The sequence below is a fragment of the Drosophila kikkawai genome, chromosome 2L (assembly GCF_030179895.1).
Source record: "Drosophila kikkawai strain 14028-0561.14 chromosome 2L, DkikHiC1v2, whole genome shotgun sequence".
In the NCBI taxonomy this organism is placed as follows: domain Eukaryota; kingdom Metazoa; phylum Arthropoda; class Insecta; order Diptera; family Drosophilidae; genus Drosophila; species Drosophila kikkawai.
The window spans coordinates 20,565,867-20,584,006 of NC_091728.1; the positions used below are offsets into that span (position 1 = coordinate 20,565,867).

General features: G+C 34.9%; 1 protein-coding gene across 3 annotated transcripts in view; it reads right to left on the reverse strand.

Moving 5' to 3' along the window:
* Positions 1 to 18,140, reverse strand: part of mtgo (miles to go) — a 144,040-nt gene that overhangs the window by 19,788 nt on the left and 106,112 nt on the right. The window lies entirely within an intron of this gene.

Here is an 18,140-nt window from a genome sequence, read left to right on the forward strand (position 1 = left end):
GCGTGCCAGCCAGCTGTGACGAGCAACGCAGCAACATGCTGATATACCCAGGGATATATGTATGTACACATTATGTCTGCATAACAAGTATATATACATATATATCACGTCAACACATTATGCCTTCATTTATACTTTATGATGAGTAAATATTGTTATTAAAACGAAAAATTGCGCGTTGTCTGAGCGATAAACCAAGGTCCCCGCCTCCCCATTAGCCGCCCTCTGACCTTCGTCTGTGACGGCAACAAGGCTGTTATTCAGCATTTGGTTTATTGGTTTTGTCTTGTCTCCCTTCAAGCCAAAGCCAAGTTGCTGAAAGGACCAAAGGAGCGAAGGTTGCCTTCCTTTGTGGGGCTTTAAATTAATGTCTCGGCCGTATCAGGTGCATAATGTATCAGGTGGATAGCCGAGCTAATGGTTCGTATTTTCGGTTTAGTTGCGAGATTTATACCGATTAGTGGGGATTTTGTAACGGGGGTAGAGAGTAGGGAATTAGGAACAGACGTTTTGGGGATTTATTTGCCCGAACAGGAAGTGAGCCAGAAATTGATTGGATTAAATATCTTCGGAGCTGCTTAATTGTATTATAGCTTTTTATTGGAAGGTAAGTAATTAATTTTGAGGTTTAAAATATATTTTAAAGTTTTATAATAATTTTAAAAATATTTAAAAAATGTTTAATTATATTTAACAAATATTGATTATTACTTTAAAAATGTTGTTTTACTTGAGTTTTTATTATATTTATTTATTCATGAAATCATTAAATCATTAACAAAGAGCAAATACATATCTATCCCTTAAGAAATCCTTAAAACTTTCCTCAACTCTTTCGTTTTCTACTTGTCATTGCTCCCTCCCCACCAAGTCGACAACAATTATAGCCCCACTTAATCAGCGTATTTAATTATTCCTAAAGCAACCCCCTTCTGCCCAGTCTCCTAGCCACAATCGTTAACACTTTCAATTTGTTGCACTTTCGGCCCTGATCCGCACTTCAATTCCTTCACCCGCTGGGTTCTCGATGTTCGTTTCTCGATTCTCAGTTCGCAGTTCGCATTACCATAAATGCATGCAGCGCTTTTGTCCGAATTGTACTTCTTTTTGGCCACCCCCCAGGCAATTAACAATTAGCAGAGACTGTAGCTGTATTGCTGCCCCCACAACACCACCTCGCATAAGCCCCAATTCAATTAACTTGCACACTTAAGCCAAAAAAAAAATGAGGGGAAAGGGAAAATAAAGCTGAAATTTCTTGGGTTCGACCAGAGGAGACTACACAGAGAAAAAATTAGATTATTTGTATAATATTTTGATTCATTTTTTTAAAACAAATTCTATTAAGTCAGGTATTGTAATTAATGAAATTATAAGAACAATTTAGTGATGAAAATACATATGTTTTCAGATATCTTTTCATATCATAAAATCCCTAAAAGTATGCAGTGATAGTTTTAGAACAGCTTACAATTTGTACAGCATAATTTTAGGAATTATTAAAGGAGGTTTAAAATCAGTAGAATATATTAAAATCAAGAATTTTCAAATATATTTAAATATCACAAAAAACTTTTCAATTTTGATTTCTTTGAAGTGCGATTTTCTTCGCCTTTGGCCGAAACTTCTTCAATTTCTTTGTGCTCTCTTATTTCATTATCCCCCTCTCGCTCCACCCCCTCGGTTACCACCCCCTCCCAGCAACCATCGTAATTCTTCTGCTGCCTGCTGCTACAATGGCATTGACATTAAGAAATGCTAACCCGCAATTTGCAATTTGCTAGCAAGCGAGAAGAGAACGCAAAAAAAAAAACACAAATTAAACAATGCTGAAATGGTAAACGAGAAAGAGAGGGAAGAAAAAACAATAATAATAACAAGCTGGAGCGGAGAAGAAAACGCGAAGAAAGCGAAATCAGCGTGTGGCGCATGAAGCTCATTAAAACACGAAATGGAAGACGAATGACCAAAGCTAAAGGGGGAGGGAGGTTGCCTCCAAAAGGGGAGGGAATGAAAGGGATGATGGCCAAGGAAAGGAGTGCAAGTGTAGGGTTATCAACACTGAGAATAAATGGCACCAATAACTAAAAGATTAATAATAGAAAAATATTTAAAAATTATATGCAACTCTAGAATTTTTAAAAATAGATTTTCTGTTGATTAACCTAATCTAACCTATTATAAATTTGTAGAATTTCTAGTTTACCAAATCTTAAATGTTTCAGAAATCTATTATTTTATATTGCAAAAATTTATTATTTTAAAAAATGTTTAATATTAATTTAAAGAAATAATGTTTTAGTATATTTTTTACTTGTCTCGACTCCAGAGTTATTATTTAATATTTTTAAAATATTTTTAACAGACTTTTACATATTTTTTGCAGTATATTTTAGCTATCCTAACTTTTAATATATTTTTAAATATTTTTAAAATACTTAAAAGTTTTTTGCAGTACATTTTAGCTATCCTAACGGAACCACCGTAACGAAAACAAATGAAATCAAATTTAAAGCGTGCGTAATTAATTTTTCCCTTAGACTTGACTTCACAGACAAGGAGAGGGGGCGGTGACTAAAGCGGAGGCGTGGTCATCTGGAAATCTAAAGGCTAACCGTTGTTTATTTGTTTCCTTTCTCTTTTTTTTCTGGGCTTTGTTATATCCCATTGTTTGGTAAAGATATTGCCTGAGAAACCGTGGAATCAGGATTCATCCAAGACAAATTGTAACTGGAAATCCGACTGCCGAGATTGAGAGCGAAAGTGAAAAATGAATATGAGACAGTTTTATTTATTAACAAAAAGGTTTCAAAAAACAATCCAAATGCCATAAATAAACTGTAAAAATTTGTATTTTAATTTAATTTAAATATTAATTTATATTGCCTTAAATAATCTGTATAATTTCCCCTCTTGTATTTGTTTATTTTGTAATTTAACCCATCTGCTGAGGGTAATTTTTGGTTAGCCTTGGGTTAAATAATTGTTGCTTCTACCAACGCCAGACAATACCTTTTGTCCCATTCGGCCCATTCGAGTGCTGTTAAAATCCACGACTTTTGCCTTTTGGCGGCACTTAAATTTCAATTCGCTGTTGTTCTTGACTTTTACGGCTTTCGTGGACTTTGCCAGTTGGCCAAAGCCAAAGGCAAAGCCAAATCCATTGCCTTTTTGCCTGAATAATTAATTTTATTTATGCCGCGACAAAAGATGCTGCTGCGCTTTTTTTCTTACATTTTTTTCTTTAATTTTTTTTTTGTATTTTTTGCTCCTTGTATTCCTCTAAGCCGCAGTGCTCATAAATTGTTGAGCGCATGCAAAGCAATTGAGGGCCAAAAGCAGTGAGGTAAAAGCAAAAGGCGGCACAATTAGTTGGCAACACGAGTGAGCCAAAACAAAAGTGAAAAGACAAAATAAAGCTACGTTCCCTGATAGTCGAAGCAGAAAATAATTTATATTCCTTGCACAGACAAGACCTGAAGCAATACAGATGAGGTAAGAATAATAGGGTAATTATTTATAAATTTTATAATATTTTTTATTTTATAAAAGATGTTTATTTTGAGTTTTTTAAGATATAATTTGCATAATTTTCAAGGCTTTTCATGAAATAAAATTCATTAAATAAATTAATTAATAAAAATAAATAAAATTATAAAATGATATATCTTCTTAGACACCTCTTTAAATAAATAACAATAGTAAATCTCTTTAAACAATTTAATAAAATTAAAAAAAAATATAATAATAGGAATAAAAATATGTGAGATGCTATTATTCTGACCACAACTGTTTAGACACACGCCGACCAATACTAATAACGATTTACGTGCTGCGCCATTTTGTCCAAAAAAGAAGATTTATAAGGCCGCAGCCACTGAGGATACTTCAAGGACAAAACATGGAAATCTCCCCAGGACAACAAGAAAATTCAAACAGACTTAACTCAGACGCAGACCAATAAAACTTGGGCTGCAAAAAAAAAACAAAAATAAAAACACGAAAAAAGACACAACAGGAAAACAAATGGCAGCAGGAAAATCCGGGGAAAAACGGCTTGAGTGTGTGTGTGTGTCTGTGTGTGACCCAGTACAGGTGCTAAAGGGACACGCAGGGACAGACACAAGTTCAACAATTTGCACCTGTCACAGTTTGAGCGCCACTGAACCGCAGCCAGGATCAAATGTTTGCTCAGCTGTTGAGTTCCGTTATTCCACCTGACACCACCCTGTTATTCTTTTTTATTTTCTTGGTATTTTCCTGAAAGACAAGGTGTCGCCTGAGATTTGGGTCAGTGGGATAGATATACACAGATATATAAATATATATATAAAGACAGCTCCTGTGTGTGTGCTAGGGTCATCGTCTTGTGGTCAGTGTTTTCTTGCCTCTCGAAAAGGTTCTCGTTCGTCATTCGTTCGCTTGGCTGATTTGTTTTTTTTTTTATGCCAAGGCCTTGGGTTGAGGCTCGGGTTCGGGTTCGGTTTCGGGGCAGCAACATTAATCACAATAGCCTTAATTAATCATCCTTTTTTTTGCCGGCTGGAAGGCAACCTTTCTTGAGCCGTAAGAAAATTCAGGCGTAAAATACAAATTAAACACATTTAATTTTTAAATGAAGGGAAAGTGTTGTAAATTTAAGGAATGTAAAGGAAAATTAAATTAGAAAGTAAGCTGAAAATTTACTAGTATTACGTATATTAAATTTACTAGAATTGATTTTGAGTGGATCCTTATTTTTTATTGTTTAATTTTGCCTAACTCTTATGGCTAATTTATACAATTGTTTTTCATTGTGCTTTAAATATTTGTTCCTCAATTACTATACAAGTAATAATTTCTTGTAATTGCTCTTTGTTTACCAAAAACTTTTGTAAACTTGTGTTATTATTATCAAAAAAATATTGTTTTCTTCTTTTCATTTCGGCAACTTTTACTGGATTTAAGCTCAATTTATTGACAGCCTTTCGAGCAATTTTAACTGCCATCCACATATGTCACTTCACGGCACCCTACGCCCTACCAACACCCCCTGTATCTACAAGATACAGACAGACTAACGACGCCTTCTGTTGGTGGAGTTGTTGTGCCTGTCAAACCGTAAATGGCGTCACTTTGACAGCCGTTTATATATATCTGGATATATGTATGGAACCGTCCCACTTTCCATCACCGATGTCGATAAGTTTATGGATTTCAATATCTTTAATTTAACATATTTTATGAGTGTTTTATGGCAATATTAATTTTTCCTTTCCGCCAGGGGCGACTGTCGTGTTGTTATCGTAGTCACGCCTTTTAATGACCATTGATTGGTGGGGGTGTGTTGGGACAAGAGATCGCACAGGGACCGACCGGGGCTTAATAAAAAATTAATCAGAATTGTCATCGGCAGCAATTTCGACAGTTACTGACACAGGCTGATTTAAATGGGTTTAGTAAAGTCTACAGTAGATAGGTTAAGTTTTTAATATCAAGAATCAACTTTTCTTATATAAAAATATTAAATAAAATTTAAATTAACTTGTAAACTTTTAAAATTAAGTCAAAGTTTATTATTCTTTCAAAATATCTTTCCAAAGATTCATTCTCTTTTTTAATTACGTTTTATTTTCATAATAAATTGTCATTACCATTTGCCTTTCAGTATAAAGTCATTAGTTTCCACTTTATAAACAAGTATTGATTAAATTTTTATCTCAAACGAAAAATGCAAAATCTGTTGGAATTTTTTCCCTAATTATTTGCTTCGCTGCTGCTCATGTTAATTTTGTTTTTATTTGACATTCGTCAGAAATGTTGAGCATTGAGCCAAGTTATTTAATTATTATGGCCTTTGATTGAATGCGTTTTTTTCGGCGCTTTGTTTTTGCATTACTGCCTTCTTTAAATATTCAATTTTTTCGCCTTGCTGTTATTGTTATCCGTTTTATTAGGAAATAAAAATGAATTTCATTTTTCGTTGGAATTTTTGGCGTATTTTGCTGAAGATTTCGCAAGCCTTTGGCAAACATCTTGGCACTTTTGGCTGCCAAGCAAAAAAAAAATAAATAAAAAAACGGTTTAACAATTTTACTCGTTGCTTCGATTTCTTTACTTCATTGTGTTAATTATATGCTGGCTCTGTTTATAACAAATTTTTTTTCAACTCTTTTCCGTGATTTTTTGTTTGTTTGTATTTTTTTTTATTTTCTTCATTTGCGTTCGTTGAACCCGCTGGATCTTTTTCGGAGATTTCGTCTTATTATTATTACTTTTCGGTGTGTTTTTTGTCTTTTGCACGCGCCTCGTTCGTCTTTGATTTTTTTTACATTTTTTTTTTTGTTATTTGGAGGGCCCGAACCGAACCCCAGAAATATGCCAAAGTTGAGCGCTCTGAAGAAGTATTTTTGTTTTCATTGTGGCCAAGAAATGTGAAAGTTGTCGACGAATTTGGGCCTTTTTTTTTTCTTCTACGTATTACTTTCTTGTGAAGATCGGAGGGAAATGGTTATTGAGACTGGAACGAATGTGGCTTGGCTGGTGAACTCTTGACATACAATTGTGTGGCAGTGGTTAATTAGGTGGGAAAAATTATGGGAATATTTTTACATTATATTTTTTGGCATAAAGAGGGTATTATAATTTTATTCAGAAGCTTGCAAAGCAGTGAAGAAGCCATCTCTGACCCTATAAAGCATATATATTCTGGATCAGCATTATCAGGTGAGTTTTTCTAGCCAATTTGAAAGGAAAACAATTTTTGGAAATTTTTTTTTTAAATTTTATAAGGGGTTACATCGTTAAAATTTCAAAATATTTAAAAAATTTTGATTTTTGATTCGCTGCTATGATCCTAAAGAAAACTGCAAAGGTATTGTATATATTTCGGTTTCCCGAACTAGTTTTCTAATAAATAAAAAAAAATACTTTTTAATATTTGTATTACCCAAAATCAATCTAGTAAAAGCATCCCCTTAAATCCTTTTGCAAAGCCCTGTAAACTTGTTATTTATTCTTTATTTTATTGAAAATACCTCCAATTATAGTCTCTTCATTTAAAGAAGTCTTCTCTTGTGATTTAAATGGCTAAACTTTGCTCAAGCCTTAATTTATTGTTGCCATATTTGTCATGAATATTTTATTTGATTTTCAAAATAATCGAGATTGTCTGAATGCCTTGACACGTGCCTCTACTAGGCGCCCCCACAGAAAATAAATAAAATACATAATATTTAAATGGTTTCATCAACTTCAGTGTTATGACTTTGATTTAAGTTGATTTAAGTTGTTTTTCTACGCTCATAATCTTTCCTGGAATCAGATACTTGGCACACTTGACTTCTTGTTTTGATTAAATTCAGTTGCCATTTATTTATACCAATTATGGTCAAGGAATTTCTCTTTCGACTGAATTAATTTCAATTCAATTGTATATTTAGCCTTATCTCTTCTCTTCTTTTTTTATGAAATTGTTTCTGCTTATCTCTGCATAGTTTCTTTCTCCAGCTCCTCTCGATTATTTCTCTTTCCAATTTCATTCATTGTTTGCTTTGCCAAGGCAATTTTCTGTAGCGTGCATTTGTTGTTTTATTTTTTATTTTTTTGCACAAAGTTATGCGCGTTGTAATTGCAAAAGTGACAATATCCGCTTCGTGCTTAGCTGCAACTAAAAAATGTAAAAAAAAAGGAAAAAATAACAACAAAAGCGGCACGAAAAGTATGCCACAAAACGGATGCAATAAACACGCAGCCCAAAAGCCGGAGCCAAGTCATGAATGGCAAAGTGAAAATGGCAGTGCCAAAATGAAAAGCCAAAGCCAAATGCGCAGAAATTAGCAAAACGGAAAACGAGAAAATTCCAGCGGCAGCTCCAAAGATTTCCATCATCAAGTAGAGAGAAAAGAAAGAGATTTCCAACACACACTTGGAGAATAAATGGTAAAGAATTCATATATACTTAATTTTAATGATTTAAATATTTTAAATAATAAAAATAGGAAATCCTTGAATTAACCTTATTTTTCTTTTATTCAGTTTTTCTTGTTTTCTGCAGCCTTGGAACCATTTTAATATAATCCCCTTAAGGCCATCCAAGAATGTATCCCACAGATACACCAGCACACACACAAACTGTATCTGTGCATAATTAAACGCTTATACAATACAATTTTATAAATTGCACTCGCCTTGTTTATAGTTATCGTTATTCCCCGTTCCTTCCTCCAATTGTATCTCTAAAATATTCAAAGTCACGTTGTCTTCTCCAAAGTGATCACTGCCCGGAGTTTTTCCCACGAACGTATTACCAAAAAAAAAGTATATATATACTCGTATATTTGCATCTGAATCTGCAAAAAGTCCCACACACAATGTTTGCTTTTTTTTTTCTTCTTTGGGGCCATAAAAAGCGTTAAAGATTTAGCCATATAAAACTCTACTTGATGGATATTTTCGCAATTGACCTTGAGGTTTATTTAAGTGGTTTTTGTCTCAGAGCTTTGGCTCGTGGATTTTGCGACAAAGAAACTATAAATCTGTTTCAATGAGCACTCCGTTAATGGCAGTCTTTGGCGTTTTGTTTCTTGAGAAATCTTAACGTGTGAAATACGTTAATTTAAGTTAAAAAGAGTCATTTGTAAAGGGGATTTTTAGGAATATAATGTATAGATGGTTTGTATTTTTAAAGAAAAGTTCTTCAAAGAAATGGGATAGATATTCCAAGCCAGGACTAGCTCTGTAGAGCTCAAAATATATTTAAAATTTAATATTCATTTAGCATTTTCCCTAACAGTTTCCTGACAATTCTGAAGAATATTTTCCTAAAAATTTACGGCAATGAGGTACTGCACTCTAAGATAATCCCCGTCAAGTAAAGTACATATCTTATTAGCTAAACACTTTTGGTTTTAGACATTTATACATATATTTTTCTAAAAGTTTCCAACAAAGGCATTCCTTTTGTGCTTTAAACTTTTCGAATAAAACTCATTGGCTGATCTCATTCGGCGATTGCCCCCGCCGCCCCCTTAACTGACTAAAGAACGCAATTTTTAGCCTGAATTTTACTAAATTTTTTTTTGTATGCGAAATCTAGAGCGGAGCGCATTACTCAGGCGCTCTTTTGTTTTGCATTTAGTCGAGTGCTGTTACTGCTGCGGATGATGATGATGATGATGATGTGTGGGCGTAATCTCGAGCATTGTCACTCAATGGCTCACTTAGCGGCACTTAACGGCCAAATGCGCACAAAAAACATGAGCATAACGAAATTTGAACTGCATCCGTGAGATACGCGCGCCACAAAAGGCACACACAGATGCATCTACAGAGCCACGGATACTAACAAGTGACTGCCGTCAATTATAACATTTCTGACAGTTGAAACTTTCAAATTAACCCACACACACACGCTCGGGATTTTGTGAATTTGCTTATCGCAGAGCCAGGCAAGACGTACAGTTGCGGCAAAAAAAATAGCACCATGACATATATTTTTCATTATTGATTAATTGTTTTATAACTATTCATATATTTAACTTGTTTAAGGCTTTTATTTTTACTTTAGGCTCTAATTTATCGAAATACACTGCAAGTGTCGCCGATAATAACATGAAATTGAAATATTTACATTATGAATGTGAACGTTGAACATTTTAGGCGGCAACAAAAATAGCACTATTTCAAAAATAACTTAAGAAAACGAAAAAAAACGAAAAAAAATACGGGAAGTTCTGGAATATTTGTATTCATTTGTATTCCTTATCGATATAGTGTATTAATATTTCGTTGTAAAAGCTTTGGCAGCAATGACAGCAGCACAACGTCTCGGCATAGAATTGACCAAGTTTTGACACCTTTCCCGTGGAATACTGCTCCATGATTCTTGAATGGTGGCCCAGAGCTCCTGATTAATCCTTGGTTTTGCATTGGAAACATATTTTTTTACATCAGACCAAAGATTCTCTATCGGGTTTAAGTCTGGAGACTGAGCAGGCCAATCCATTAGGTGAAGGGATCTGTCTTGAAACCACTTAGGAGCTTTCTTGCTGGTATGTTTAGGGTCGTTATCCTGTTGGAAGACCCACAACAACGGTATTTCGTATTCTGCATAAGACAGCATCACTGTTAGCAAAATATCGCAATAGACATGTTGATCCATAATACCTTTTATCCAATGTATTGGACCCACTCCGTAATAAGAAAAGCATGCCCAAACATCCTATGGTCGGATGAAAGCAAAATCGTGCTATTTGGAGGAAGAGGATCTCGATCCTATGTACGGCGACCCCCCAATTCGGAATACCGCCCAAGTTTCACCTGCAAGACCATAAAACACGGTGGAACGAGTATCATGGTTTGGGCATGCTTTTCTTATTACGGAGTGGGTCCAATACATTGGATAAAAGGTATTATGGATCAACATGTCTATTGCGATATTTTGCTAACAGTGATGCTGTCTTATGCAGAATACGAAATACCGTTGTTGTGGGTCTTCCAACAGGATAACGACCCTAAACATACCAGCAAGAAAGCTCCTAAGTGGTTTCAAGACAGATCCCTTCACCTAATGGATTGGCCTGCTCAGTCTCCAGACTTAAACCCGATAGAGAATCTTTGGTCTGATGTAAAAAAATATGTTTCCAATGCAAAACCAAGGATTAATCAGGAGCTCTGGGCCACCATTCAAGAATCATGGAGCAGTATTCCACGGGAAAGGTGTCAAAACTTGGTCAATTCTATGCCGAGACGTTGTGCTGCTGTCATTGCTGCCAAAGCTTTTACAACGAAATATTAATACACTATATCGATAAGGAATACAAATGAATACAAATATTCCAGAACTTCCCGTATTTTTTTTCGTTTTTTTTCGTTTTCTTAAGTTATTTTTGAAATAGTGCTATTTTTGTTGCCGCCTAAAATGTTCAACGTTCACATTCATAATGTAAATATTTCAATTTCATGTTATTATCGGCGACACTTGCAGTGTATTTCGATAAATTAGAGCCTAAAGTAAAAATAAAAGCCTTAAACAAGTTAAATATATGAATAGTTATAAAACAAATAATCAATGAAGAAAAATATATGCCATAGTGCTATTTTTTTTGCCGCAGCTGTATGTACATACATCTATGTACGTTCACTAATGACAGCTTTGGACTTCTTTTTGCATCAGGCAAAAAAAAAATGTAAAAGCACAAGTTTTGAATATACTCTAATGGATTTTATATCTAAAATGTATCTTGATAGCTTGAAATATTTTTAATAATTTAATAGAACTAAGAAACTGTTTAATAAGTTTGATTAAGGTTGAAGAGCTTTAAATTTAATGTTTAATTTCAGCTAAATAATATTTTAATTAGGTTTATTATATTATTAAAAATTTATTTTATGCAAAAGTATTAAATTTTGTATTTGAAAATTACTGTATTGTAATCTAATTTATTTTTATAAACATATAAACCATTTAATAATAAAGTTCATAATTTTATAATACTTCACTTCTTTAATTTAATGTTTTTAAAATCTATTTAAATTCTCATTTAAGCCTTATTTTTTTCTCTTTCTTGTCTCTGGGGAAAATCTCATTAATCGAAGCTTTCTCGGCGGCCAGACTTCTGGCCAAAATGAAAAGAACCCTCCCGAAAAGCGTAACACCAACTGAATACGAAATACTGACTTCTCTTTGCATCAGCCAAAAGCACAGCAGAAACTGGTAAAAAAAAAGAGAAAAAATAGAGAAGCCAAGAAGAAGTTGAAAAACCCGCCATGGCCATTGGAGGAGGCATTAGACGACTTCAAGTGGCAGCCAAGCGGCAACGAGTGACCCAAATACTTCAGCTTCAGCTTCAGCTCTAGCTTCCACTTTGGCTTGGGCTACAAATACAGATACAACTAAGGCTTAAGATACAATTACACAGGGAAAAACAAAAACAAATCAAAAAGAATATTACTAAAACAAAAAATGATTTACTAAAGTCTAAATACAAATGAGTTCTCAGCTCTGAAAGAATCATAGTTTCTTTTGGAAATTTTTAAATATATTTTAAACAATTTGTGGCCTTGTTTTGTTTCAGTGTACCGCTTGAGCTCTAACTGCAGCTTCGAACTAACGGTAAATGGCCGAGCTGCGTTGGCTGCCAATGCTGTTAACCGCATTTCGCAGGCGTGTATCTAATAGATACATTTCGCATGCCGTGACTGCGAATGCCACGCCCCCCTAGCCGCCTGCACTCCTCCACTCCAATTCACTTCACTTTTCGCATGCAGGCACGCACGCATGACATTCTTTTTGGTTCGAATGCGAAATTTCCGAAAATTTCCGAGCTGCCAACAATTTTGGTTTTTTTTATCGTCAACTTTTTCCTCGACTTATTTTTTTTGTATTTTTTTTTACCAACTGCAGCTGACACTTTTATGGTTTTTGTTTTTTTGCACTTTTTTGCCGCCTTTCAGCGGCAGTAAAACTATTTTTTAATTATTTCATTAGCAGGGCAACTCCTACCGTGGAGAAAGGAAGGCAAGAGAAAAGGGAGGTAAAGCCTGCCTCAGACATGTTGACATAAATATATGGCAGCAACTTTAGCAGGTCTTTGAACTTGAATTTAATTATGAAACTTAAGTTGGTCAACAAAATATTAGCACCGTCGAAAAGTAAAAGTTGATCTACCCAGGTGACTCACATCTGGCAGATAAAGACGACTCATTCATTTCACACAAGTTTATTTGAATAGGTGAAAGATGTGCGAGATAAACTTTAGTAATGTCTTTGAAAATACAACAATACGTGTGGAGATAATCAACGAAATGAAATGTGGCAAAAGTTTACTATCATAATAATAAAATAACATCCTGTTTGGGTTATCAAAGCCAAGTTTATAGTGTTATTTCCTACGTGCAGTGCTTTTGTTGAGGGTTATTATTTCTGGGAAAAGTGTATAAAATATTTTTAAATTACAATTAATAAACTTGCCAAAGTCTAAACTTTTTTTGAATTTTATAATCACTCAAATGTCTTGCCCTTTTCTGTATTTAATTTTGTTATTTAAATGACCTTTGTTTTCTTTTATTCTACTAAAATTGATCCAAATAAGATATTTAAAATATTTACTCTCCTTAAAATATATAATTAATTTACAAAAGAATTCACCGTTTTAATGGCTTCCAGGAATATTAAAATTATAAAAAGGCCTCCCTTCGATTGCCATCGATATTTTTCGCTTAGTTTCAAAGACTTTTTCCCAGAACTTGGTAAAACCCTCGATTAGGCCTTAAACCGGACATACTAAGCCTAAAAAAGAGTTCGAATAGTTGCCATAAAAATCCCAAACTGCGATTGGATGATTCATTCCATTTGATTTATGACGGTAGACCAGTTTCTGATCCTCTGACGCAGAATTCTCTCGAGAACTCCTCATTGGAAGCACATGCCTTGTCGTCACATGTTTGGCGATAAGATATATATACATATTTTCCCCTCCATATATTGTTTGCGATCAACCTATTTATGAATGAACACAAGGGGAGAGAAATAAGAAAGGAAAACAAACAACAAAGAACGAGCATTCGAGTAAATTGAGGATGTGACTCACTGGCCGGGGAGGGGCGGTGTCGGCATTTAAGTGAATTATATTTGGCGCAACGGCCTCTCTCAGCTTTTAATTTGCATCTCAAAGATATGCCACTTGCTGCAGATGCAGATGCATCTACGCAAGTGCAAACAAACTGGGAGATAAGCAAACATCAGAGTTGTGACAAAAAAGAAAACAGTTAGTTTGTCAATTTAGATTTGGTATTCTGTACTTAGACACAGGAAAAATTAAATGAAATTCATTTTAAAAATATTTAAGAATCTATTTTTAAGCAAAAGAAATATATTTATAGAACAATTTAAAATTGAATTTTCTTCACTCAATTTATCATCTATATTTTCTCTCTCAAGCTAGGAATTTTCTTAGTGCATTTTTCTATCTTGGCAGCTGCGTATCTTCGTATCTACGTAAGTGTGTATCTTTTGCTTCCGCTTGCAAAGCTGAAACTTTCAGTTTAATTGATAAGAAATTTGTTGGAAAAACAGAATCCCTACGGGGAGAGAAATTTATCAGCTTTAAATAGCCTTGGGCTAGTCCAGGAGTTTCCCTGGGAAAATGCCACAAATATTTGCATAATCAAAACATGTGAGAAGCCCATTGAATATGCTAAATTATTAACATCTCCGGCTTATTGATATTATTCCAGGTAAGTGTTTAAGTTGCAATTGCCTGAAGGGGTTTTAGAGTAGAAAGGGCATTCAATTTAAGCTCAGATTATTAATTGGAAATTTAACTACAGAAGCTTAGCTATTAAATAAGTCAAAGGCAATTCAAATGTAAAAGATGTTAGGTAATTGAAGATTTTAAGGTTTAATAATTCGTGTTTCTGTTTGAAATTTATTTTAAAATATTATTAATTTAGCTAAGAAAATGTTTTAATATTTAAGTTACCTAATTTCTTTAATTTAAATTTTAAAATCTTTATCAAACGCTGCACTTTTCACCCCTTTTCCATAACCGTGACGACCCTCGTTATTTTTCAGACACAATTGCAGGTCGAGTTAAAAAGAAAATTTCATAATTAGCGTTAATTGCTGCTTAGTTGTGCAAATAGAACACAAGTCGAAAGAGAAAGTGGGGGCGGGAAAAGCGCGGGTGCAATGTAAAGGGGATTTCTCTCCACCTACACCCCTATGCAGCGGCATTTTGTGACTCATCAAAGGCAAATTTGCAGAAAACAAAAAGAGAAAAAAGTGCCTCAGACAAAAAGAAATGAGCAGGAGGAAAGTGCACTGCCTGGGGTACAAATGAAAAGCGGTTGAGGGAGCGAGTGACGGGGAAAAACCTCAAGTGACCGTCGCCGTTCCAGTCTCTCGCTTTTTATTCCCTTTTCCACATTTTTCCCATTCCCAGCAGCAAAAACTTGAAGTTAATGTGGAAAAGTGAATGGCAACCTGGCTCCGGCCATTGGATAATTCGTGGCAAGTGCTGCAGTGCCACTCCCACATTTCCCCGCTCCAAGCCTCGCCAAATAAGTAAGTCAAACACACACACCCAATAAAAAAAAATGCCAAAGAGTTTTGTGAAAACCAACAAATAACAGAAATCAGACCGAACGGCACACAAAACAAAAATAATAACAAATATCAATTGAAGTTTGCTCTGCGCTAAAATAAAAAACAGAAAACGGATAAAAAATCAACAAAGGGTGGAACACAAAACAAAAAAATTGAATGATATCGCATAACGATTCGCTGAATTTCAGTTCGAGTTTAATCAGATTTTTTGTGGGGTTCGCTGACACGACATTCAGCCCCAGACTCAGACTCTGTAGATGGCCCTGCCCCTGCTGGGCTGGAAAATGTTGCACAAATTTGCAAATAGATTGCCGATCAAAATTGTTAACAATAATAAATACAGCAATATTCAAGGAATTTAATTGCTTGGAAGAAATTGCAGAGAAGCTGTGGCGAATTATTTGAGAAAACAGCACAAATATGGTGTGACTTTAATCATTTTTAAATGATTTAATAATTAAATAAATTTTATAAATATTTAATTTTAATTTAATATACTTTTTAAAGAGCATACAAAGCCTTCGAAAGACTCCCCTCTAATTTATCGAACTTCTCTGTATTTTTTTTCTGGCTGTCTTGCTTTTTGGGTGCGGCGTGTGCCGGCTTTTAATTGAATTGAAGTGAGCGTGGCCAGCAGACATGTGAGACATCGAATTTGCTCCATCTGGGAGCTCCAGATATACTCCTACTTATATGCATAAAACTCTGAAACTCGAAATCACAATTGGACAGGCACAATCCCCCCCGAGACCTGTGCACTTTGCATGCCACTCAAGGGCGTTTGGGGAAAATGGTTAGGGCGTGGCCCTGCCAAAGTTGTTGACGCCGTCTCGGATTTTGGCTCCCTTTGCAAGCGGATTGAAAAAGAGATTTCTTTTAAGGCGGCAACAAGTGCCAAAGTACTTGAAAGAGGTTTGTAAGCTGGCAGTTTTGTAGAGTTAATTCAAACAAAAGAAAAATACTCGGAAAATTTTGATCAAAAATTTTGTTAATTATTAATAAAAGGCTTGAGAAAACTACTTCATTATATAAAAAACAAATTCCTGAGTAAGGCAAGACATATAAGTATAAAGAAGTCTTCTTATATATTCTTACATTCCTTTTTTAAGAGATTTTTCTTCCTAAAGACTACCTAATTTCTGGCCTAATTTCATTCTCACTTTTTTTCTCTGTATGCTAATTTTTTGCCGACATATTTCCGCCAACCCATTCGTCTTTATTTTCTTGAATCAAATTATTTCACTGAAGTGACATCATCATCATCATCATCAGCAGTAGCAGCAGCAGAAGCAGCATCTTCAACCGAGTGGAGGAGCAGCATCTTCACCCTGACCTCGTAAAACTTTTGCCGCATTTTCGCACGTGGCCATAAAAAGGCCAGCTAAAGGGGGGGCGGATGCTGAGGGTTGGGAGGGGGCGTGGCCACTGCAGGATATGGTATTGCTTGCCAAGACCCCAGGGAGATAGAAGGAGAGATGGACTTCCTGTGAGGCGTGAGGGAGGAATTCTCGCTGGGATTGCATAACTGCCAAAGGCAGGCAAAAAATAAAAAAAAACAGGAGACGAGCAAATAAAACTGAAACTTTTACGTCTGACCTTGTTGCACGGTCAGTTGCACACAAACAAACATAATCCTTGAATCCTCTTGGGTCTTAATTGAAATTGAAATGTAAGAAGAATTCGTTACTTGCACTTACACTTCCCACCGCAACAGTGCGTATACGTAATCATCTTTGATTGTGGCTTACCTGCAATGAAAACAAATGAAGGAAAATGCATAAATTAGTGAGTTTGTCAAAATATTTACACAGCTTAAAGAGCTTAAAGTGGCCACCGATATACGGATTATTAATTCATAGACATCCCTGGGCTGTGTGTGCATATATATCCGTATGTATATTTTGTGGCCATATTTTTAATATTGCACATTTTAAAATGTGTTTCCCATTTCGCCAGCACGTTCCGTGTGGCGCATGTTTTGCCCGAAATGCAAACACAGACGCAAAAAGCCGCATTATTAATTACCCGACAACAGCAACAACATCTGTTGAATACACTTCAAGCGAATTTGAATGGATTACATTTTGTATTTCCCCCCTTAAAAACTCAAGAGTAATTAATTTACAAGCTACGTGTACTTGAAGAGAAAAAGACAGAAGTTTCTGGGAAAAAATACCATATTTTTTTGTAATTTTATATTATTTCATATCACTTTAGATTCATTATAAACCTTGACAAAAGGCCTCACGAAATGAAAATACAATTACCAGCAGTGAAAATCGTAAATGCCCAGAGGAAAATATTTAAAAAAACATTTCTGAACCGCAAAATCAACAGGGGAGACGGGGTTTCAATTCGTCCTTGCATACTAAATGTATTTATTTAAATTATTTGTTAATTTAATGCATCACTGTATGACATCCCTTGGCCAAAAGGAACCCTTTTACATTGAAAATTAAATAATATAGATTATATTAGTGTGAAATTGGCTGGCCTTTTGGCTTACTCGGCTAATGAGTCTGGGGCTGGCCGAAATTAATTGCATAATTTAGTTTTTCCAGCGATTATTCGATGCGTGGTCGGTGCATGTTCCGCATGTGCGCCGAAAAATAATAAAATTTCATTGAAATTTCATGGAAATCACGAAAGGGGTGAGAGCAGACTTTTAATTTTTTGGGACTAGAAATCATTGAAGAGAAAAGCAAAAACAGTTTTGTTGTTTTCCAGCGACAAAATTTAATATATAAACAAAATTATTATGCTTTTGGGGACAGCATATGGATTTAAGGCCATGTCGCTGGCTGTACAAATACTTGTGTGTGTAAGTGTGTGTATATGCATTATTATGACGAGCCACGACACACATTTTGCGGCTTCTTTTTGCAGCCTTTTGGTTTTATGTGGCAGAGTTTTTGTGTCTTCATTTGTTTGATTTTTTCGCCTTGTTTTTATTATTATTATTATTATTATTATATTTTTTTTGGTAAGTGCCAGAGATATTTTCTGGGAAACTGACACAGTCTTTTTTTTATGACTACATACACATCAAAGT